The sequence below is a fragment of the Caloenas nicobarica genome, chromosome 1, assembly GCF_036013445.1.
Source record: "Caloenas nicobarica isolate bCalNic1 chromosome 1, bCalNic1.hap1, whole genome shotgun sequence".
Lineage (NCBI taxonomy): Eukaryota > Metazoa > Chordata > Aves > Columbiformes > Columbidae > Caloenas > Caloenas nicobarica.
The window spans coordinates 213,732,547-213,756,096 of record NC_088245.1 but is presented as its reverse complement, the minus strand read 5'-3'; the positions used below and the strand labels follow the sequence as shown (position 1 = coordinate 213,756,096).

General features: G+C 42.9%; 1 protein-coding gene across 1 annotated transcript in view; it reads left to right on the top strand.

The window, feature by feature from the left end:
• FCHSD2 (FCH and double SH3 domains 2) overlaps nt 1-23,550 on the top strand; it is a 162,993-nt gene that overhangs the window by 56,763 nt on the left and 82,680 nt on the right. The window lies entirely within an intron of this gene.

Sequence of the window (23,550 nt, the reverse complement as noted above, 5' to 3'; positions counted from 1 at the left end):
TTCCCTCCCTTCTTTCTCTCCGTTTGTTTTCCACATGAGTGGGAAACAATTGGCTCCTTCCACACGGAGCCCTTCTCCCATTCCTGGGAAAATAGCAGGGAATAAGGACCATTTGCATAATCGTCTTTAGCGCTATTGTGGGTGGGTTTTGGATGCCGGCACGGAGTCGCAGCCTGGCCACCTGTCCAGAACAAATGAACTTAGCTTTTGTAGAACGTTATCTGCTTCGCCACACTGTTATTTTTTGTGTAACGAATAACTTGATTAAAATATTAGAAAACGCCATCATTCAGTCAATGTTTGCGGTGGGTTTAAATCTCCCCCCCTTTTTCAGGGGCGGTGGGGAGAGAATTTCCTCTTCTCGGCGTTAGCACAACTATATTTTCAAGCTGCCTCCGACGTAGATTTCTAACTTGGCTTTGTGAAATTATCCTCATGAATATTAATCAGGGGTGTGGGAAGGAAAAAAAAACCCCACCCACCCAACCCAAACCTCAAAATGATTTGCATTCATCCTGGTATAAATGATAAATTAAGTGTTGTCTAGTGTTTTCTAATGGTCCATTTCACCTATGGTAAAACAATTAATTAAACAATTGAGTTCTTAGCGAGGGAGGAGGAGATGGGTGCTGAGGACACTGCCAGAGCTTCCTCACCAGAATTAACCTTTTTTTTTGACTTTTTGCATGTATTAATGTTGTTTCTTGCTCCTTTTTACCCCTATGACTAAAGACACAATAAGAAATTTCATTTTTATTTCTGCTTTTAAGGGGAAAAACATGAAACGTGCTATTTGGTGGAGCTTTGGTGCTTTTGGCCGCCAAGGTGTAGGAGGGACAAACTCTTTTTATTGCACATCAACCTTTGGACCGAGAGTGTCTCGCTATGCAAAGATCGAGTTTCAATTGCCACGTTATGATAATGGAAAACAAACCCTTCTGTCCTTTATTTTGGCCATAAATGGTGTGTAAACCAACCCTGGCAGTAAACATTTCCATATTGCTGTTTCTTTAAGCGCTGCATCCTTTGGTTAAATTGAAAAACAATTGGCCAAAGTTTGCTAAGTATTAATAATAGTTAGTAAGTTAAGAATAAAGAGCGACAGTTTCTTCGTCTTTGTCTTCTTGGTGGTTGTCATCTTCGTCGTCTTCTTAGTCGTCGTCTTCTTCTTCTCTTCCTCCTCCTCCTTCTTCTTCTCCTCTTCCTCCTCCTCCTCCTCCTCCTCCTCCTCCTTCTCCTCCTCCTCCTCCTTCTTCTTCTTTGTCGTCTTCTTCTTTCCCCTGCTTTTTTTTCATTCCAGTAGCAGTTAAAGGTAAGAGATGCATTGAGCCAGTAGAACATTATTATTCTTTTAACGCCCTTTTTGAGCCCTTATTCAACGCTCTGCAGTATCCGTGACGTTCCCAATTGCTGTTTGGTGGCACTGGAGAAGAGGACGGGAGATTTCTGGCCATCATCAACTACTCGTACGGTTACGTTCTTGACACAAGACATACACTGTGTACATTTTACGACCTTTTGCTGCTATCTTGTTCCTGACACACATTTACCACCATTCGTAGTTCTGAAGCTGCTGCTGCTCTTTATTTCCCTTAATTAGCAGTCATTTGATAACACTCGCACGTTACACAACGTCGCACGTTACTATTTCCAGGTGAGTTGTGAGATGAGCTGTGCAGATATTTGAATTATTGTGGACTTTGGGATGAAATTTTCCTGGAAAATCTGGCTGGCGCGTCCCTCGAGTAGCTGTCGGTCCATAAGGAAAGTCAAATATGTCTGTCCGATTACGCGTTTCTTTTTCCGAGAGAATCAATTGCATTTTGCTATAATGGAAAATAATTTAATTACAGTGAAAGACGGTAGGCAGGAAAGAATAAGTATTTGCCATCTGTAAATTAAGAAGACAAGAAGTTTCAAGCCAGGACTTACTGCTTCAGCCTTTAACATTTTCACGTATCTCTTGATTTTGTTTGTGGAGATGATTTATTTATGTATTTTAGAAAATTACGAACGCTATTACTGACAGCAGTAAAAAAAAGAGCTATTTTGTTGGATTCATAGTTTGTAAACCCGGAGTCATTAAATATGTGTTTTCTCTGCCCGAAATGTGGTGTTGAAAACCCAACAAACTAGTGAATTGGCAAATCTGTGCGTGTTGATGAATTGGACGTATTTTTTTAAACCTTGTGCTATTTTTTCCTGCTTTGCCCATCTCTTCCAAAATAACTGGAAATCGAGTTCACTTCTTATCCTCTCTGACCAAAGATCTAAAAGTTCTTTAATTCTTAGTTTTTCCGATCACAGCTGCAGTTTTTATAGGAGCAGTTCTCCGTCTCTAACTTATTTGGGGGGGGGTGGGATTTAAAATCCCGACTGTTCGGTGTAACCCGATTTGTTTTGCCGTCACTTCTTGCCGAGGTTTCCGAGGTTTTCCAGTTGTCAGCTTGATGATGGGGCTCCGAGATTTAGGATGTTCCGGGGCTATGGGAATCTCCCTCTTTGTTTTCTTATTAGGAGCCTGACCCCTGGTACCTCATTCGAACATTGGAGCCAACTCCGGTGAATAATGGGCTGTGGTGAAAGTGCATCCAGCTGGAATTGGGGGGTAGGGAGGGCTGGAATCTTTGGATGCCATCATGAAGCAATTAGACAAGCTACTTAATAATTTATAGCTTGCTGGCTTAAGGGTTGGGAGCATTTGGACTGAAGAGGTTTTTGTTGAACCTTTCAGCGCTTTCTCTATTTAGGTTAGAAATGATTCGCCTCTGAAGAACGGCGGAGGACACAGAACCAGGTGACGTTGTCATCTGTTAATTAACGCTTTGTGTTGTGTATATTAAACCGAGGGAAAAAAATGTAGTACCGGGGAAGGGAGGAAAGCAATTGCTCATCTGCTAGATGATAATTTAGTGTACTTGGTGTTTATATGAGTGACTGTTCATAGAAATTACGTGGATACCCTATAGCAGAATAATTTCCAGTAGTTTAACAAAAAATACTGAGATTCCCATCAAAGAAAGGAAAGCGCACCAGGTTTTCAGGGGCAGGAGAATGAAGCTCTTAGACCGACTTGTCTGAAGATGCAAAAATTCAAAGAGAATCAGAAATACAGTCCAGAGCTGATACGGTCCGTAAACTCCGTTTTCTTAATTAAAGTGTTTTTCTGTGAGCTTTTTCCACGCCTATAAATGTTATAAAATTAAAAAGTTATGAGCAATTTCTAAGTGCAGCATTTGTCTAGCGAAGCAATATTTATAAATTGTATTGCCGACGTTCTTGGATGTGGCTTTGCCATCTCCAGTCGATGAGCAGGTGCTTTGCTCGGTTTGAATAATCTGTGGTTATTCTGACACAGAAATTATAAAGACATTAAGGGACAATTTCCTGACCACGTTCAATATTTGTTTCTTTGGCCTATTCCAGTTGTTGCAAGGATGTTATTTGAGACATAGACCTGTAGATGAGGTTCTCAGGGACATGGTTTGGTGGCAGTGTTGGGTTCGTGGTTGGACTCTGATTTTAAAGGTGTTTTCTAACCAAAATGATTCTGTGATTTTCTTTTGTGTTGCTTTGAATTCAATTCTGAGCAGCAGCACAGTTTCCAGATTATAGTATGGATTCCCTTTTCCTCTCTTTATTCTCTCTGTTCCCTTTTTGCGACCAAAACTCATCTCATTTCCAAACACTCTCCACTTTTGGGGGAGCTGATCTTCATTGCACGGCGTGTCTTGCAATATCAGTGTTAAATTTTGTTGGTGTTTTCTTGAAAACTTTCAACCTTTACAATTCTACTGGAGGTCCCTCCTCCCCCATAAGTGTGCTTAATAATGCTCTTTGGGTCATATTATTTCTGCTTTATGGATTGGAGTATTTCTGGTCGAGTTGTGGTGTTTTTTTCTGAAGGTACCGAAATGCAAATATTCATATAAGAAACACGAATGCGCGGTGAGACGGGTCATGAGCTGGTTGGATGGCAGAGCTCAGAGGGTTGTGACCAATGTGCAGGGTCTGGTTGGAGGCCTGTGGTTCCTGGGGTTCCTCAGGGGTCAAAACTGGGTCCAGTCTTGTTCAACCTGTTCGTCAATGACCTGGATGGAGAGACTGAGTGAACCCTCAGCCAGTTTGGAGACCATCCCAAGCTGGGAGGACGGGCTGACACACCAGAGGCTGCGCTGCCATCCAGAGAGACCTGGGCAGGCTGGACTGGGCAGAGAAGAACCCGATGAAGTTCAACAAGGGCAAGTGTAGGAGGGACAACCCCAGGCACCAGTACAGGTTGGGGTTGACCTGCTGGGAAGCAGCTTTGCGGAGAAGGACTTGGGAGTTCTGGTTGACAACAGGTTGACCATGAGCCAGCAATGTGCCCTGTGGCCAAGAGGCCAACGGTACCTGGGGTGCGTGAGGAAGAGTGTGGGCAGCAGGTCAAGGGAGGTTGTTCCTCCCGCTCTACTCTGCCCTGGGGAGGCACCGTCTGGAGTACTAGATCCAGTTCTGGGCTCCCCAGTTTAAGAAGGACCAGGAATCACTGGAGAGAGTCCAGCGGAGGGACACAGAGATGCTGAGGGGTCTGGAGCATCTTGGTGATGAGGAGACACTGAGAGAGCTGGGGCTGTTGAGCTGGAGGAGAGAAGCTGAGAGGGATCTGATCAATGGGATCAATATCTCAGGGTGGGTGTCAGAGGATGGAGCAGACTCTGTTCAGTGGTGCCCAGCGCCAGGGTGAGGGGCAACGGGCACAGACTAGAACACAGGAGGGTCCATGTGAACAGGAGGAGAAACTTCTTTGCTGGGAGGTGCCAGAGCCTGGACCAGGCTGCCCAGAGCGGCTGTGGAGTCTCCTGCTCTGAGACATTCAAACCCACCTGGGATCCTGTGTGATCTGCTCTGTGACCCTGCGTGAGCAGGTGGGTTGGACTGGGGGATCTCCAGAGGTCCCTGCAACCCCAGCCACCCTGTGGTTCTGTGATACCCTTGATGTACTGGTGGTTACGGAACGACTTTGCTGGATGTGGCGCTGATGTTCATCATTGTATGCACGGCTGACTGCAAAGTGAATTCTAGGTAAGGAAACATGCTGAATGAATCCAGTCTTGTTTTTGTCACTGGTAAAGACCAAATAATTTTTTATTTGATGCATCGTAATCTTAATTTTATAGCTGTTTCATCATGACTGCATCCTTAAAATCTACTGAAATTGGTTTTAGCAGCAAAGGCACATGAAGGGGTCTGTTGGCCACATCTTTGCAGATGCAATTTTCCCTCTCAGCCCATCTCCATCATCTCTGACGGGAACAATTTGTGGTTTCTTGCGCAAGGCGATTCCTGTTGGGCAAAAGTTGTAGTAGCTGCCAATACTTATTCCTGGAAGCTGCAGCTTTTTTTTTTATCTTCCTATCATTTTAGATACAAGAATAAAAATAGTCCCTACTAATCTTGGCAAAGTGAGAGTTGCCGCTAGGTACAAAAAATTTTTAAAAATTCAGAGGGTGCTCCCAGACACCACAATAGTGTGTGGAGAAACGTTTACAGCATCATACATTTATCTCATTTAAATTGCCGATCTGAAAATATTACTGAAAATTCCATTTATCATTGAAGTGAAACCCTGCGGTAAACTGGATGGACAAAGAACCGAACGTCTGAAATATGAATCTGTTTCCAAGTAACTCCTTCCAGGCCTGTACTCGGCTGCTTTCACAGGAAAATTTAGCATATTTGCTATAGACTTCTAAATTAGGCTTCTGAATCTTCTGTTTGTGGTAAATTCAGACTTGTCCGATTCGTTTGATTGTTACATGGATAAATTTGATGCTCAAGAGCTTGTCTTGTAACCATTAGTAAATACACAAACAAAAGTATTAGCTTTGCTTATTTAAGAATAAACGTACTCGAAGCCCAAAGAAATTTGGTCCAAGTAATCTTGGTAGGGTTTTATGGCCATATTTCACTCCTTCCTTTTTTCCCTTTTTTCCTTCCTTTCTTTTTTCTTCTTTTTTTTTTCCTTTTTAATTTTTTTCTTCTTTTTTTTCTCCCCCCCCTTTTTCCTCCCCTCCCTTTTTCCTTCCCCTTCCCCTTTTTCTTTTCCCCCTTTTCCCCCCTCCCCCCCCTTTTCCCCCTTTTTCCTTTTTTTCTCTCTTCCCTTTTCCCCCCTTTCCCCCCTCTTTTCCCCACTTTTCCCCCCTTTTTTTCCCTTTTTTTCCTTTTTTCCTTTTCACATGTAAAATATATACATACATATTTATATATATATCTAAAGTTCCTGTGGGCGGACCTATACTTTATATTTTGAGACTGAATAAATTTGCATTGTAAATACCCAAAGACAGACTTTCCTCCTTCTCTTCTGGCCGGTTTTCACCAGTTTATTTTCTGTGCGGACATCAGCTTGGTGATTTTTTTTTTTCTGAATTGTTCTATTAAATTCTTTCTTAAATGAGCAGGAAGGAAATTTTTTTTCATGTGAATGAAGTCAAGCTGAGTTGGACGTGGATGCTCTTGGCAGCCCTTAGAAGAGTTGGCTTGCCTTGTAACTTCAGAGAAAAAGGTATTGTCTAACAGGCTGTTTTTCCCCTTCGTGCTTTGGCACCTGTATCCTGAACTGTGGAGGGATTTTTTTTCTACAGATGTTTGAACATGAACACAACCTTTGACATCTCTGCCTTACTTGTAATTGCCTGATCTTCTGTCCTGTTGAAAATAGAGATTTCTTTTTTTAAAAAGATACCCCTCGATTTACGGTACCAAGATACCAAATTTACCCTTGGTAAACTTAATACCAAGATACCAAATTTACCCTTGGTAAACTTAAAATGCTACTAAAGACAGTTCGAGGTTACTCAAACCTTACTTATAATTTTGCGTAGTCTGAATATCCGTGTTCAAAGATGCATCTCTGCTACTGTTTGATTTTAAAAGGACAAAATAAACCACGGTAAACCCCCTGAAACATATAATAGTATTTTTTAAGGCCAGCTTAAGGAATGTGGATGTCATCTCAAAGTTTTCTTGTGTGACTTATAGGATATATGAGGGCAGATGTTCGATGGAAGTACTTTGGAGGTAGTGATACTGCTGTTAAATTATATTCTGCTTCTCAACGTTAACATGGAGTCCTAGGAAGGTGGGAAAATTTATATGCTGAAGGAAATATGAAGACTGCAAACCCTGGAAATCCCTGCTGCTTTTTCACAACTGGAAGTGAGCGCTGGATGCACTGTGTTTGGGGGATGCTGGTATCTCCTTTAGGCCTTGTTTAATTATTTGCAGTTGTTTTGGTGTGAAACATTTGCTTGGGGTCTGCTCACAGCAAACGTTTTGTGGCTTCACGGGTGATATGGACGTCGCTACTTTTATCGCTTTAGGGAAAAAAGTCCCCGATGATTTTTAGTAAGCAAGGCGCATGATTTTCTTGGAGCTCAAGTGGATTTGCTTGAATTTCTTCTTTAAAAAAAAAAAAAAAGCATCCTGGCTGGGACCAGCACTGGTGTGGCCAGCAGGCCCAGGGCAGTGACTGTCCTGTGCTGGGCACTGGGGAGGCCAAACCGCGAATCCTGGGGGCGGTTCTGGGCCCCTCAGCTCAGGGCTCCAAATGGCGGCCCCAGGAGAACCAAAATCACCTCAGAACACAAAATAGCGGCCTCAGGGGCACCAAAAACACCTCCCGGCTCAAAATGGTGGCCAGAGGGGTGGTGGGATCACCTCACACCAAGAAAGGCCTTGAGGGGCTGGAGCGAGTTGAGAGAAGGGAACGGAGCTGGGGAAGGGGCTGGAGCACAAGTGTGATGGGAGCGGCTGAGGGAGCTGGGGGTTCAGCTGGAGAACAGGAGCTGAGGGGAGACCTTCTGATCTCTGACCTGCCTGAAAGGAGCTTGGAGCCAGGGGGGGTCGGGCTCTGCTCCCCAGGAACAAGCGCCAGGACCAGAGGAAACGGCCTCAAGTTGCGCCAGGGGAGGTTGAGGTTGGATCTGGGGAACAATTTCTTCCCCAAAGGGCTGTGGGGCATTGGAACAGGCTGCCCAGGGCAGTGCTGGAGTCACCATCCCCGGAGGGGTTGGACAGACGGACATGAGGTTCTCAGGACATGGGGCAGTGCCAGGGCTGGGGGAACAGTTGGACTTGATCTTGAGGGGCTTTTCCAACCAAAATGAACCTGTGATTCTATGACTGCCCCACAGCGCTGGGCAAGGGGCCTCTGCGGCACAGCTGGACCTGCTGCCAGGCTAAGAGGACTCAGGCCATGCGGAGAAGCCGCCCTTGTTTCTTATCACCATCAGCATGAGAGAAGCAGTAAGTTCGGGCTTTCTAAGGTTGCTTTTTATATTCATCCCAGGAGTATAAAATTCAATTTTGCATTTACAGTTGGGAAGTCTTGGATCAACTCCGTCATCTTGCCATGCGAATGTTGATGTTTTTAGGCAAACATTTCATTTCTCTTCATTGAAAATGAAATTCTGCCTTGGCACCTAGTTTTTCATGCAACAAAGTGTGAAATAGATGATGTAGCAATCTACTGATAGTGGCTCAGACATTAACTGGAGACCGCAGACCGTGGGTTAAAGATTCTGGAGAATGTCATTTTTCATCTCAGCTCCGCTGCAAGTTTGAAGAAACTTTTGTTGGTGTTGAAAAATAGAAATTGCAAAGATTTGAGCTGTCCCGAGTCATCAGTGGTATCTTGCTCTGCCTGATGCATCTTAAAGACTGAAGTGTGGGGTTATGGGGGGGAAACAACGCTTATATTTTATTCTTCTTGGGAATGTCTTCCAAAATCTCTTGCCTGTGGAAGTGGACGATGAGGTTTTTTTTCATTCTTAAAGGCCCATGGGTGCAGTTATCAGTTCACATCGGCTGCCACGAGCAGGCCAGTCAGAGACTGCAAAAACTTTCCTTTGGCTGCATTTCTCCTGGAATTGTCTTTCTTGAGCTGCTTGATTTCTTCTGTATTTCCCTGCAGGACACAACCCCATCAGTTTTTATATCCTTACGTGAACGCAGATTCTTCCGAAAAACCACTTAGATGGAGTCCCCCTCACCCCAGAATGTCTTTATTCTTTCATTTCTCCACCACGTCACGTCATCGCCACTGAAACTATTGAGAAATAGTTCATCGGCCCTTTTTTGTGGGTCAGTTTTCAAACCAGCAGGAGAAAGTACCTTTGGTGTCTGCTGACCTTGAATATTGAAAATAGCGTTAGGTACGACTGAACTTGTATCTTCCTCATCCTCTGGCTGGCTGGTTAATCCAGCTGTTTTATTTAACAAGTCTAAACCTTTGTTTTCCGGAACTGCTTCATGATGCCAAGACTTATTTGCAGATGTAAGCATGTCCCGTTTTCTTTCTGATTTCCAGAAAACACTTTGATTGTTTGTTCAGCTGAAAAGAGTTTTCCAGCCAAGGTGAATCATCTTCATTTGTTTGTAAAAAAAACTTGCAGATCTTTGTCTCTTTGTCTTCTACGCTCAAAATTCATGACAGTGCTTTTAGGACGTGTTTGTTAAAAACAAACCAAAACGATGCGTTGAAAGTTTAAATTCACTGTCCGAAGCAGCCTGTTGTAGTGTGTACACTGCAATGAATTGTTTTACTGACCAGAGATCTTTCCTCCTCCTTGGCTGTTGTGTTATTTGGAAGAAAATAAACCGGAGGGAGGTGAAGGAAGAGAAAATGGTACAGAGCGAAACTTGGAAACGATGGCCGTTTGCTGAACTGGACAGTTTTGGCCTTTTGCCTCCTCACATCATCAAATTTTATCATATAAATTATCTAAGTGTGCGTATTTAACATCTGTATTTCATACTAAAAGTTGTATTTGATCCTTATATTCCTTTTCCAATGAGAACATGTGAAATACTCCCCAAACCTAAAAGACGTTTGGCATCAAGGACACTTAGAGAAAATGCAAGTTTTTGGAGAAAATGGCATTAACGTGTTGGAGCGTTTGTCCTGGTTGTGGGGGTACCGGTAATACTTCAATGGAGAATTAGGTGAAATATTGTCCATCAAATAGGTATTTTCTGATACTTAAGGAAAAGGTGCTTTGCTCCATGAGCCTCAAATTACGTAAGTTTATAAACTAATTTATAAAACTATCTAAGTTGATGTTGTGCACAATCTCATCGTCATCATTACAGTCTTACGTTATAGAGGATGTAAGATTTTAGCAGTGCTAAAAGCAGAGTTTCTTGTTTAAAAAGAACACTTGAAACAGAACGAGCAAGAACTAGTAGTTAAAAAAACCCACCAAGAAAATTGTGACGTTTGGATAGTGATGATAATGATTTCCAGAGTGAAATTTCTTCATCTAAGCTTTGCCAGACATACCAAGTACCAAAATATACCAAATAGCAAAACATACCCGATTTATTAAAAAGATAGTATTGTATTTTCAAGCATATTATTGTGTTTTCCCCCACAATATGATGTATGTATTTAAACTAATGCCAAAAACTGACTTAAAAAAATCTCAATATAAGAGATTACATAACTGCAGGTTCTATATTCTTAAGATGTACCAAGCTGTGACGCTAATTACCAAATGCAAAATGAATTTTCGTACTGTAGTGTGCTAAACTTCACAACGGTAAGATCTCAGTTGTTATAAGCCGATCGATAAATATTAAGTGAAGCACAACAAATGTAATAATTATCTGCCAGCTGTTTTAAGATGAAAAGAAATCAGTTTTGTGCCTCATAAACCGTGGAGCCGTCTCAGTGCTTCGTAATCATGTGAACCTTTAATTAAGAAGTTCCCACAGAACAGCGAACGCCGACCTGCTCGGTTGTGAAGGCACTGACAGTGAATAACTGGGAGCAACTCGAGCATCGGCTGGGAACGGCCCTTTGGAGAATAAAACCAATGCAGAAAATCATTTTTACAATGTGGGGGAAAGCGAATAGAAGATATATTCCTCTGCAGATGGAGAATGGGAAGAAATAATGCTTTCTAGTCTAATAAAATACAGACTTTTTTACAAAATTCTCATTATGGATGAGTGTTCAGATCCACCAATTAAAGAGCTGACGTTAAATGGCAGTATTTCCAATTGTGACGCTTTTTCCAAATATTAAATATTCAAAAACTGAGTTGTTCTGAACGGCATTATTTAAAAAACGCCCACACGTATTTCTGGTTTATTTCTAACAAGGATGAGAGAACCATCAATTTACAGTCCCAGGCTCTGTGGCTGACTTGGCGAAGTCTTAAATACAATTTTCGGTAGCAATCCGGCTCTGAAACAAGATAGAGAAGCCACTAACCAGGCCTTGGTTTAGTCCCACGTTCCTATATTCTTTTTAGCTCTTCTAATATCTCGCTGCTTTTTGAACTAGTTCAAAGCGACTTCAAACAAATACCTTGAGGTTACCCAGCGTGTTTAGCGAAGACATTTTAGCGAAGTCGTTCCCTTAAACTAGACTTAACTTGGGTTGGGTTAAGAGGTGCCAAGTCTAAATCCCTGCATCTGAATTAGGAATGTTTTCAAGAACAATTCTTAATATGTCTTGGTTTACACTGTCATGCTTAACTTGTGCCCACCATACCCTTATATTTTAATATCTGTGAGGGGTTTATTTTAATAAGTATATCAGATAACTTGATTAGCCCATTACTATATGTTGACTTTCTTTAATTTGTAGCTACTGATTCTTTGGGGGGTATCTTTCATAAGATAAATATTTAGTTTGAAGAGGTGTTATCACCCTCTCTGTCTCCTGTTCAAAATATCTTAAACTATTTTTCTTAATCATATACATCCCTTTTCTTTAAATAAAGTGAAGATTAACATGTTTAATTTAGGGAAGACTCTTTTGCTGCTTAGTACATAATTTTGCGTTTTATTCATAGTCTCAGTGGCTGAAGTTATTAGAATATTTTCATCTTGCAGCCCGTTAAAGCTGGTTTTAATTTGAACTTCCCGTTTATTTAGTTCTTTCCTGAAACTGTATTTCAACATGTCAAAATTCAGCTACATGTGTTTTATAACCTTGTGATCAAGTGGGAGTAAAATTAGACTGTGGAATTTTCATTACCTGAACTTCCGTTCTTAAAATACTTCTTTTGATATCGTGTGTTTTTTCAAGTTTTCTTAAAATTCCCTTTCCTACCCTCTCTGTAAATCTGACTTTAAAGAGTCTCCTTTTGTTGTCGCTTAATGTGCCTTTGTGGATGATTGAGCTACTATGTAATTGTATCGTCGCATTTTCAGAGCATTTCCAGCCTCTGTTTTCAATTTACACTTTCTTTTCATATCTTTCTACACTTTAATTAGGTAAGAAAATAGATGCGTTCTGTAATGTTATATTCTGCTATGGCTTAGTTGCTACGTTTTTATTGTCCTACCCAGTGTCCCAGTGTTTTTATTCTTATACAGTTCTTTTGCTGATTTTTTCTGCACATTTGCATGAATTGCACATCCTTCAAACTCCCAGAAAATCGCTACGAAATTGACTCGACCATTAAATCGCTTCAAAAAACACCTTTGAACTTAGCGCGAGAACGCGCTCATCCTGTTTTCAACCACTTCTCTGCCATCGAGCACCAAGCGCTGCGTGAACGGGTTATCAAAATTGGGAGGGGACAAAGCTAAATGAAGCTTTTTCCTACTTTCTTTAACAGATCATAGAATCATTAAGGTTAGAAAAGCCCCTCAAGATTATTGAGTCCAACCATAACCCAGCCCTGGCACTGCCCCGTGTCCTGAGAACCTCATGTCCGTCTGTCCAACCCCTCCAGGGATGGTGACTCCAGCACTGCCCTGGGCAGCCTGTTCCAATGCCCCACAGCCCTTTGGGGAAGAAATTGTTCCCCACATCCAACCTCAACCTCCCCTGGCGCAACTTGAGGCCGTTTCCTCTGGTCCTGGCGCTTGTTCCTGGGGAGCAGAGCCCGACCCCCCTGGCTCCAAGCTCCTTTCAGGCAGCTCAGAGATCAGAAGGTCTCCCCTCAGCTCCTGTTCTCCAGCTGAACCCCCAGCTCCCTCAGCCGCTCCCATCACACTTGTGCTCCAGCCCCTTCCCCAGCTCCGTTCCCTTCTCTCAACTCGCTCCAGCACCTCAAGGCCTTTCCTGGGAGGTGACCACCCCTCTGGCTGCCATTTTGAGCCCTGACGTGATTCTGGTGCCCCTGGGGCCGCCATTTTGTGTTCTGAGGTGATTTTGCTTCCTCCGGGGCCGCCATTTGGAGCCAGGAGGGTCGGGCTCTGCTCCCCAGGAACAAGCGCCAGGACCAGAGGAAACGGCCTCAAGTTGCGCCAGGGGAGGTTGAGGTTGGATGTGGGGAACAATTTCTTCCCCAAAGGGCTGTGGGGCATTGGAACAGGCTGCCCAGGGCAGTGCTGGAGTCTCCATCCCTGGAGGGGTTGGACAGACGGAGATGAGGTTCTCAGGACATGGGGCAGTGCCAGGGCTGGGGGAATGTTGGACTCGATGATCTGGATGGTCTTTTCCAACCAAAACGATTCTACGATTCTATCCTGTTTCCCAAGAAACTTTGAATTAACTCTAGCAGTAAGACCCGTAAAAGGAAAAAACTAGATTTTTAACCACAACTTCGTTCTCTGCAGTCTTTCAATACCAGTTTTATATGGTCTATGCCTCAAAACTTAGAGCGAGGGAATCTCTATAAATGGTGTTTTGTGCCCTCTTGGTTTACAACAATTCTGGAGCCTTGAGAAGATCTGGAATAATCCAAAGAGCTGCTGCAGCATCTCGGCACCTTCCTCCCAAACGCTGGTTGAGAAAGGGGCTTTTGGAAGAAACCAAACCTGCCTCCCTAAATTCTGGTGCTGAGACTTCTTACTTCTGCTTTGTGAGGTCTGAAAGTAAAATTTCTTCCGTCTCCAGATAACGAGGTTCTGCAGTAATTTCTGATTTAACACTTGCTGCTCGATAGCGTGTTAATAGAACAAAAACTCACCCGTTATTCTCGATGCTGAACGTTCCTGGAATACTAAATGGATTTCAGAGGCTTTGTCCTTAATATCTACATATCAAGGTCCAAAGTTGCAAAAAATTTACCTAGAAATATAAAATTAATTCAGCCCAAAATTGTGTTGTCTAGAGCCGTACAGTAGAAAAGAGATCTGCTTTAGGAGAAATTATGGAAAGCAGTGGTGCCCCATTCAGTAATATCGTACAGGACTTTGGTTTATCTGTTAGGATGGGGATTTGCTCCAGAGACGCAGATTTTCAAACTAAGAGGCAAATAAATTTCATTTCCAGAACCGCTAATCTGCCTTCAGCTGTACAGAAAAGTGATGCAGTGGGAACCTGATGGATTATTTTAATATAATCTGAGGCTCTGAGGTTTTCTAACAGTGTAACCTTAAGAAAGCCAGCTGTGAAAAATGGCTTTATTTAGGTTTATAAAGAACAGCTTCACAAGCTAGAAAAAGATATTGCAAGTATAGGGAAGAGTCATTGCCTATGGTCTAAACACAAGCTACTTATATTTTGAAGACTAAACCAAGTTTTTAGCAAAATAACCTGGCCTGTTTCTGAATGGCAGCATATCTCTAGTTTAGCGATTTAAAATAAATAGTTCGGAACTTAAAAGTAATTTATACAGATGAATATTTAGCTTGGTCGTTATAATTGGTTTTATTCTGGTTTGTAACTTGTTCGGAGTTGGAAGGATCTGCAGTTTATTTATGTGGTGCCACGTCATGAAGATGACAATTATTTGAGTGCCTAAAATCCTGAAATTCGGAAGCCAAAGGCAGGAGACATTGGAGAAAAAGCAAAGTTGGAAGCTCAGCAAAGTATGGGTTTATTATTTAAAATCTGTTGAACTAATCTGTCAGGATATTCTTAATAACCGCGATAAAGAAACTACCAACGTGCATTTTCTGCCAAGTGCCGTAGAACACTGTGAGTAGATTGGCTCATATTCATCCCCAGGTTATAGATCTGTCTTGGCCTGATGAAAAATCAGGAATATAAGAGGTTAGAGGATATTTTGATGAATAAATCTGAATTGTGTCTGGGTCCAGTCAACCTGGCTGCAGAGGATTTAACCTGCGATCATTTCCCATCTTAGAGTTGTGAGTTTTGTCTTTGAAAGCGTTGAAACCTTTGAAAAAAGAGACAAACTTTGTGCCAGTTTTTGTGGCTTTTTGAAAAACTGAGGGAGGAAGACTTAAGTTATATAGCATTAAATTCCTAGAAAACCATTGCAGCAACAAGAAGAAGCGTTAAGAAAAAACACTTAACACCAGTTTGTTATAATTTTGTGACTTTGCTGTGACGAGGTAACAGGTCTGTAAATAGAGGCACAAGGTGTCTTGACTGTAGGGAGGTTATTGATTCTTCCATGTGATGGTCTAAAATTCGCGCTAGGAAAACGTGCTCTGGATAAAATGACAAAACCGCGATGGAAAATCATGTGGATATCAAATAGTTCTTTGTTAAAACGAATGAAGTTTGTGTTTGCTTATTAAATTTACGGATATTGGCTCAGGTTGGGGTGGCGGGTGAGTGTCCCAATGGTAGTGAAGCCCAAAATCAGCCTGAAAAATCAGCCTATTGCCCTTCACGTGGGGAGATCTGGACCAGCTGGAGAGAGACCAGAGGAGAGGGGTGAAAATCAAGGGGAAAAAAAAAAAAGGAGCTTAGAAATTAAGACTGAAAAATGGTCTTTACTGGGGTAGGACCGTTCCTCCAAAAACCTGGGGGACTGTGGTGTCAATGGCCTTCCGCCTTCCCTTTCTGTGGGAATAAGCAATTCCTGGGAGTTATTTTTATTTGATTTTTAATCCCTTTTAAGGATTGACTACAGAACATAATGCTAAACTTCAAGAGCAAGATATTTTGGAAAGAATTAACACGCTTCCAGTGAAGTAACGGTTTGAACTTTAATTTAACAAATGAACAAGACCCATGACGGAGAAAAGATTTGACATTTCCTTTGCTCAACCTGATTGCAAGAGTGCCCTGGGTGATGCTTAACTGCTGTAAATTAATTTTTCAGCTTTCCCCTTTGTTTTCCTTTGCCTTTTTATCAAAAAAAAAAAAGATAATGAAGCAGCTTGGAAAAAAATTATGAATGAAATTCCATATTTTCTGAAACTCGAATCATCTAATGGTAGGACGAAATATCCCTTCTCCAGGAAGGAGAAGCAACGTGATTAGAGACGCAGCTTTACATTCAATAACGAACCTTTCGTAATGTTTCTGGGGAGTTTTACAGTCGATGCTTCAGGCACACGGAACCTTTTTATCGATGGTTTAAACACGTTAAAGGCGATGCAGATAAACAGTCACGGCATCGTTTTGATCTGTGCCTTTTCGAAAGTATTCGGATCACAGAATCCCAGAATGTCAGGGGTTGGAAGGGACCTCGAAAGCTCATCCAGTGCAATCCCCCCGCCGGAGCAGGAACACCCAGCTGAGGTTACACAGGAAGGTGTCCAGGTGGGTTGGAATGTCTGCAGAGAAGGAGACTCCACAACCTCCCTGGGCAGCCTGGGCCAGGCTCTGGCACCCTCACCGGGAAGAAGTTTCTTCTCAAATTTAAGTGAAACCTCCTGTGTTCCAGTTTGTACCCATTGGCCCTTGTCCTATCACTGGTTGTCACCCAGAAGAGCCTGGCTCCATCCTCCTGACACTCCCCCTTTCCATATTGATCCCCATGAATGAGGTCACCCCTCAGTCTCCTCTTCTCCAGCTCCAGAGCCCCAGCTCCTCAGCCTTTCCTCACACGGGAGATGCTCCACTCCCTTCAGCATCTTCGTGGCTGCGCTGGACTCTCTCCAGCAGTTCCCTGTCCTTCTGGAGCTGAGGGGCCCAGAACTGGACACAAGATTCCAGATGAGGTCTCACCAGGGCAGAGCAGAGGGGCAGGAGAACCTCTCTGACCTACTGACCACCCCCTTCTAATCCCTCCAGGTCCCATTGGCCTTCCTGGCCACAAGGGCCCAGTGCTGGCTCATGGTCACCCTGCTGTCCCCAGGACCCCCAGGTCCCTTTCCCCTACAATGCTCTGCCCAAGTCCATGCGCTGCGTGTTTCGTGGTTTGTTTTAATTTTTAGTTCGTCACGGTCTCGTCACCCAAGGCCGCGGGTAAGCTCCTAGCAAAAGAATTACGTCTGACAAGTGTTGTTCTCGTCAGCTTATAATATAAATTAAACCAAGTCATATCCTGAGTTGAGTCCGTGCTGAACGGCGTTCATTCCCATTTACTCATTCACTTTATTGAATCTAGCTCTAATAAATCAAATACCGCTGTAAATAATCGCTATGAAGACTTAATAACTATCTCAGAATTTAATATTGAGACTAAATTGTTCTAATGTATCCAGGAGTTGTAGTTTTCTTCTCCCCATGCAGACGCTTTGGAGTTTTCCGCTCCCACACGTCCCCGTCCAAATGTTTTGAAGGGAATTTGGCAACAGCGGCAAATCTGGTTCGAGTTATTCTTCGAGCTCATGAAAAAAAACCAGCTGTGTGATTGATAAAGTTGCCTATGACGTTTTTTGGCACTAAACATCAGTCAGACTCATTGAGCTAAATCACGTAAAATTTTACCAAATTAAGAAAAGAACCTGAGAGCATCGGGGAAGCACGAGCGGCTCAAATGGCTTTTGGATGCATCTAATTTTTTTCATTTTTGTAGCAGAAACATTCTTCAAAATGTCAAAATTTTACATAGCTCAGTTGTGTAGAGTTTTTTTTCTTTTTGGAGGATTCTCTGTGTATTTATATATTTTTTAATATATATATATATAAAAGTTTCTCTTCCTTCTCAGCCACTCTTACTCTCCTACAACTAAAAATGTGACCTTAAAAATACCTGACATCAGTCAAACCGCTGTTTTTACAAGGGCAAGATATAACTCTCAATTTTATTTTTGAAGAACCATCAGTGCTGAAATAAAATAGAATTTTCCATCTTAAACGCAACTCACAATAGTAACGGCCCAACATTACTGAACTTTTTTTTTAATTTAAAAATAAAACGCGCACACAAACGATGGATGGGTCTGATAGTAACATTTTATGCATAATGAAACTCTCATTTTTTCTTGCTGTTATCGGAGAGCCTTAATTTGAATAGTTTAATAGCACAAGTGGCTTCCAAATGTTTGCAAAGTCAGTTGAATTGGGGGTAACGTCCGCAGAATTCCTCGGATCGCCGAATATTAAAAATTACTCAGAGGGGACTATTTCTCTGTCCTTTTCAATTCAAGGTCCCTTTTTAATGCAACAACAATAGCAGAGCGTGGATAGATTTTGTAGAAATGAAAGTTCTAAGAGGTTGGTTGATGGATTCCGCTCTGATAAAGACAAGCGATCAAAATGATGCAAGATATTGAAACTACTTAAATGAAAAAGAACGTTACATTTTCTCGGTATATTTTCCAAGACTCAGTGTTACATCAGCTAGCGTCTACCATGCTTTCCACAATCAATTACAGGTTTTAGGCATTGTCATCAGATACATTTCTTTGAAAAATATCATTAATATATCTTTTTAAAAGCCACATATTTTCTGTCAATGCTCTTTTAATTTGGGCCAGCTTTCTCTTTGCTTTTCTGTTGGTAATTATTTTCTGTTAGCATTACAGTAGATATTTTTTTGTCCCTCCCCCAATATCTGTTACAACCGACTTTAATAGAAAATACCAATAGATAGATTTGTGGTGAGGTCTGGTTATAGGAAACATCAAATGGGAGCTGCAGCACTGGGAAATATGAATTGGTGCGTACGTAAAACTGATTTTTTTAAGGTCTTTCCGTTGAGCAGAATTTCATTTCCAGGCGTTGATTCCTTGGGTGATTGATTGACACAATTTTCTGCCCCATCCATCCATCTGCGAGGCAGATTCGCAAACACGTGAACATGTAATATTAACGTGCGTTTGGATGGGGGGTAGGAAGGGCAAACCGAGACATGGAGGAATTATGTGCGTCTTCAGATGAGTTAAGATGTGGTTTATGCGACAGCTGGTCTGTTTATAATGTTTCATATTTGCGCTTTCTGAATCCTGCTTCATGTTCATTTAAGTTGGCTTATGTGATGCCCATCTACAAGGAGGAGGAACTGGGGAACTACAGGCCTGTCAGCCTGACCTCGGTGCTGGGCAAGGTCGTGGAGCGGATGATCTCGAGCAGCATCACACGGCACACACAAGAGAACCTTGTGGTCAGGCCCAGTCCCACGGGTTTATGAAAGGCAGGTCCTGCTGGACCAACCCGATCTCCTCTGTGACAAGGTGACCCAACTAGTAGATGAGGGAAAGGCTGTGGGTGTTGTGTGCCTGGACTTCAGTAAAGCCTTTGGCACCGTATCCCACAGCATCTCCTGGAGAAGCTGCAGCTCGTGGCCTGGATGGTGTATCTGCGATGGGTGAAGAACTGGCTGGAGGGCCGGGCCAGAGAGTTGTGGTGAACGGAGCCAAATGCAGTTGTGGCCGGTCACGAGTGGTGTCCCCAGGGCTCGGTATTGGGGCCGGTTCTGTTTAATCTCTTTATCAATGATCTGGATGAGGAGATCGAGCTCACCCTCAGTGAGTTTGCAGGTGACACCAAGTTGGGTGGGAGTGTGGATGTGCCTGAGGGTGGGAAGGCCAAACAGAGGGGTCTGGAGCGGCTGGATGGATGGGCTGAGGCCAGTTGTCTGAGGTTCAACAAGGCCAAGTGCCGGGTCCTGCACTGGGGTCACACCAACCCCAGGCAGCGCTCCAGGCTCGGGGAAGAGCGGCTGGAAAGTGCCCGGCGGAAAAGGAGCTGGGGGTGTTGGTGCCAGCGGCTGAACATGAGCCAGCGTGTGCCCAGGTGGCCAAGAGGCCACCAGCATCCTGGCTGGGACCAGCACTGGTGTGGCCAGCAGGTCCAGGGCAGTGACCGGCCTGTGCTGGGCACTGGGGAGGCCAAACCGCGAATCCTGGGGGCGGTTCTGGGCCCCTCAGCTCATGGCTCCAAATGGCGGCCCCAGGGGCACCAGAATCACCTCAGGCTCAAAACGGCGGCCAGAGGGGTGGTGGGATCACCTCACACCAAGAAAGGCCTTGAGGTGCTGGAGGGAGTTGAGAGAAGGGAACGGAGCTGGGGAAGGGGCTGGAGCACAAGTGTGATGGGAGCGGCTGAGGGAGCTGGGGGTTCAGCTGGAGAACAGGAGCTGAGGGGAGACCTTCTGATCTCTGACCTGCCTGAAAGGAGCTTGGAGCCAGGGGGGTCGGGCTCTGCTCCCCAGGAACAAGCGCCAGGACCAGAGGAAACGGCCTCAAGTTGCGCCAGGGGAGGTTGAGGTTGGATGTGGGGAACAATTTCTTCCCCAAAGGGCTGTGGGGCATTGGAACAGGCTGCCCAGGGCAGTGCTGGAGTCACCATCCCTGGAGGGGTTGGACAGACGGACATGAGGTTCTCAGGGACACAGTTTAGTGCTAGAGTTGGGTTATGGTTGGACTCGATGATCCTGTGTGTCTCTTCCAACCGAAATGATTCTCTGATTCTATGTATTAAGGACACACCACAGCAGAGTCACCAGATCCGTTTCTTTTGCAAAGAGGTTGCACAGCGCTTGCAGGGAATTTCAGACATTTTTGACCTTTAGTGTCAATACTTATTGATTAAAAGTAGTGTACTTCAAAATAAATCGCTATTGCTATTAAAAAATAATTAACCGTACTTTTCTTCCAATTCAATGATACACACCTTAGAATGAAGCGGAAAAATTAAATCAAAAAACCTTCTTGTTTCACAGCCATCAATGAGCAGACTGTTGTAGTTTTGGTGAACTACAGTTTTACGTATTTATACTAAAAATTGTTTTAACGTTTTTTTTAGATGCGAAGGGTTTGGAAGGGAGGTGCCCAGGTTCAGCCTCTCAATATTGCTTTTCCCAAAGTAGGATTTTAATTCTTTACACCCCAATGGTCTGTAGCGCAAGGAAACTGAGAGGAAATTCTGGATTTCACCATAGATTTCAAATAAATTTTGGAATTTACGTTGTAATCCTTGATAGCACCTTTACTCATGAAACCTCCATCCCATTCCCTAAAGTTACTTTAAAATAAATATTAAGGAAACGTGTCATCCAGCAATAATAGGAGAGCGTTCTGCATGGACTTCTTGGCTCTCCGCGAATTTGTTTTTCATTTAAATATTATCTCAAGCCTGTTAAACGTGATTAATTGCACCTTTGAGGAAGAAATGAGCACGTTCTGGGCTGTGGGCAAAGCCAAAGATTAAACCATCAGCCCAACAGTGATATTTTTTAATTTATTTTTTTATCATTGATTGTTCACTTCGGAAATAAACCGTTAAGCTCATTTAATCAAACTAATTTTATAGTTGCTTTGCTGACATCAGTAATAGGGTTTCTGTGTGCAAAAAATGGCTTTATTTACACCTTTCTGGACATTTTTTGGGTCTTGAATTTTGACATCGCTTGTCTTCAATCGCCAGTGAAGCTTTTTGTGATTAGTTTGGTGTTTGTGAATGTTTGTTTGGCATTTTGGGGCACATCCCGTAGGTGGAGTCGCTTCCCAAGGGCTAGAAAAACACGAATAACCCCAGATGGAGGTACCCAATAGGCCTCCAAATCCTTGCTCTGACTTAAAGCAAATGCTATTTTTCCTTTTCTGTGTTTTTTTTTAACAGCTACCTAATGTAATTTGTGCATTTAAAAAAAAAATGAAAGAAATTGCAATGCCAGAATTTGTAGTTACAGGCGTAACTTCACGTGTGGAAAATATTGCTGAGTGTAGAGGTGAACATGTCAGAATGAAAACATAAATATAATATAATTATATATAATTATGTATATAGTATATAAATAATGTAGATGTAGATATAGATGTAGATAGAAATAGAAATAGAAATAGAAATACAAATAGAAATACAAATACAAATAGAAATAGAAATACAAGTAGAAGTACAAATAATATAAATACCGACATGGAATTTGAAAATGATCCTTAGCTGAGCAAAAAGTGCGATGGAAACCAGGGAATGGAACTGGGGAAGACGTGGAAGCTCAGAATGGGAAATCACAGCCCAATGGACCACGTGTTAATGAGTTTCAAGATAAGAAATCGGCTTCACAAGGGCTGTTAATGTAAATCCAGCTGTTAAGACTCATTAACACCGAAAACTGGTACCCGGCTCAGCAGGATCGGTTCAGAGCAGGAGTTGGACTCCCAAGATACATTTAATATGAGGAAACATCAGTTTTCTACTCATGACATATTAGGAATAATTAACTTTTTTCTGTGTTGTCATGGTTTAATTGCGGGGTGACAATAAAATCATGGCAGATGTATTGTTAACCCTCTCTCCTCCCTCTTCCCCCTTCAGCCCCTCCCTCTCCCTCCTTCCCAAGAACAGGCGATTGGGAGGGAAAGAAGGACAGAGAGAAGAAAGTTGGAAAAATTAAACAATTTTTTACTAATGCTACTAATAGAAATAGAGAAAATAATGCAAAACCAATCTGGAAAGTCCCGGCAGCTGCTCCGGCAGATGTGGCGCCGGCACCCGAAGTCCTGGACTGGACTCTGCAGCCAACCGGAGCCGGATTCAGTCTGTCACTGGGCCTCAGTTCGCAGGGACGACTCGCAAGGTCCTCTCCCAATGTCGGTCATAAGGAAAAGGGACGAGATCCTCGTGATCCCCCACTTTTATATGAAGTATGATGTGAATGGGATGGAATACTTTAGTTGGTCAATTTTCAGTTCACCTCCTGCTTGCACATCTCGCGGGATGCATCATTGTCAATGACCTAGCATTCCATTGCTATGTCTACCAAAACATGTACCTAACTGAGGAAAACTGCAGTTAGTAAGAAGACTTTAGCTGACAGGGAAATTCACTAAAAGAGAAACTTGTTTTTAACAAAACCAGGACATGTGTGAAAGCATCGATAAAGCTCAATGATAAATTTTAACATCGAATGGGCTGCTAAGAATGAAATCTGGTTGTGCTTTTTGAGATCCTTCCGATATTTTTCTCCACAAGAACTTCAAGCCGTCCTAGCAGGTGATAGTACCTTAAATATAGTTTGAAAAATAGAAATAAATGACACCGCGCCGTGCTTATCATCGAGCGTGCTGGATGCCGAGGCTTCTCTTCTGAAAAGCATCTGCGGGGTTGGTTTTTCTTAGCTGGAAAGGGAATTTTTCAGCAATATATACGTCCTCTTTTCCATTTGATGAGAGTTAATTCCGAAGCGATATACACCGTTAAATGAGATTCCAAGGCGAAGGGGAGACCTCTGAGACCCCCCCCCGGAATTGTTTGCCCAAAGCTTGGCTATGAAAATGTTCTTATCGATTTTCTGAGATGGCGCAAAGTGAAACCTGGAGACTAAAGGGCGTCATTAACATTAATAATTAAAGACGGGCTGCATTTTTCAGTCTCTAGTCTGCTGTAATAATGTAATAAAGACCCAATCCTGTGAGCAACTGTGCAACCCTGAATAGTGAAAAACTGAGCATTTGAGCTTGGGCGCATAAATGACCAGATATTTCATGGCTTCTCAGAGCCCCACGTCCTCACTCAGTTAAATAAAAGCTTTTATTCTTACAGCCATGAGACATTTTATTTGCAATATT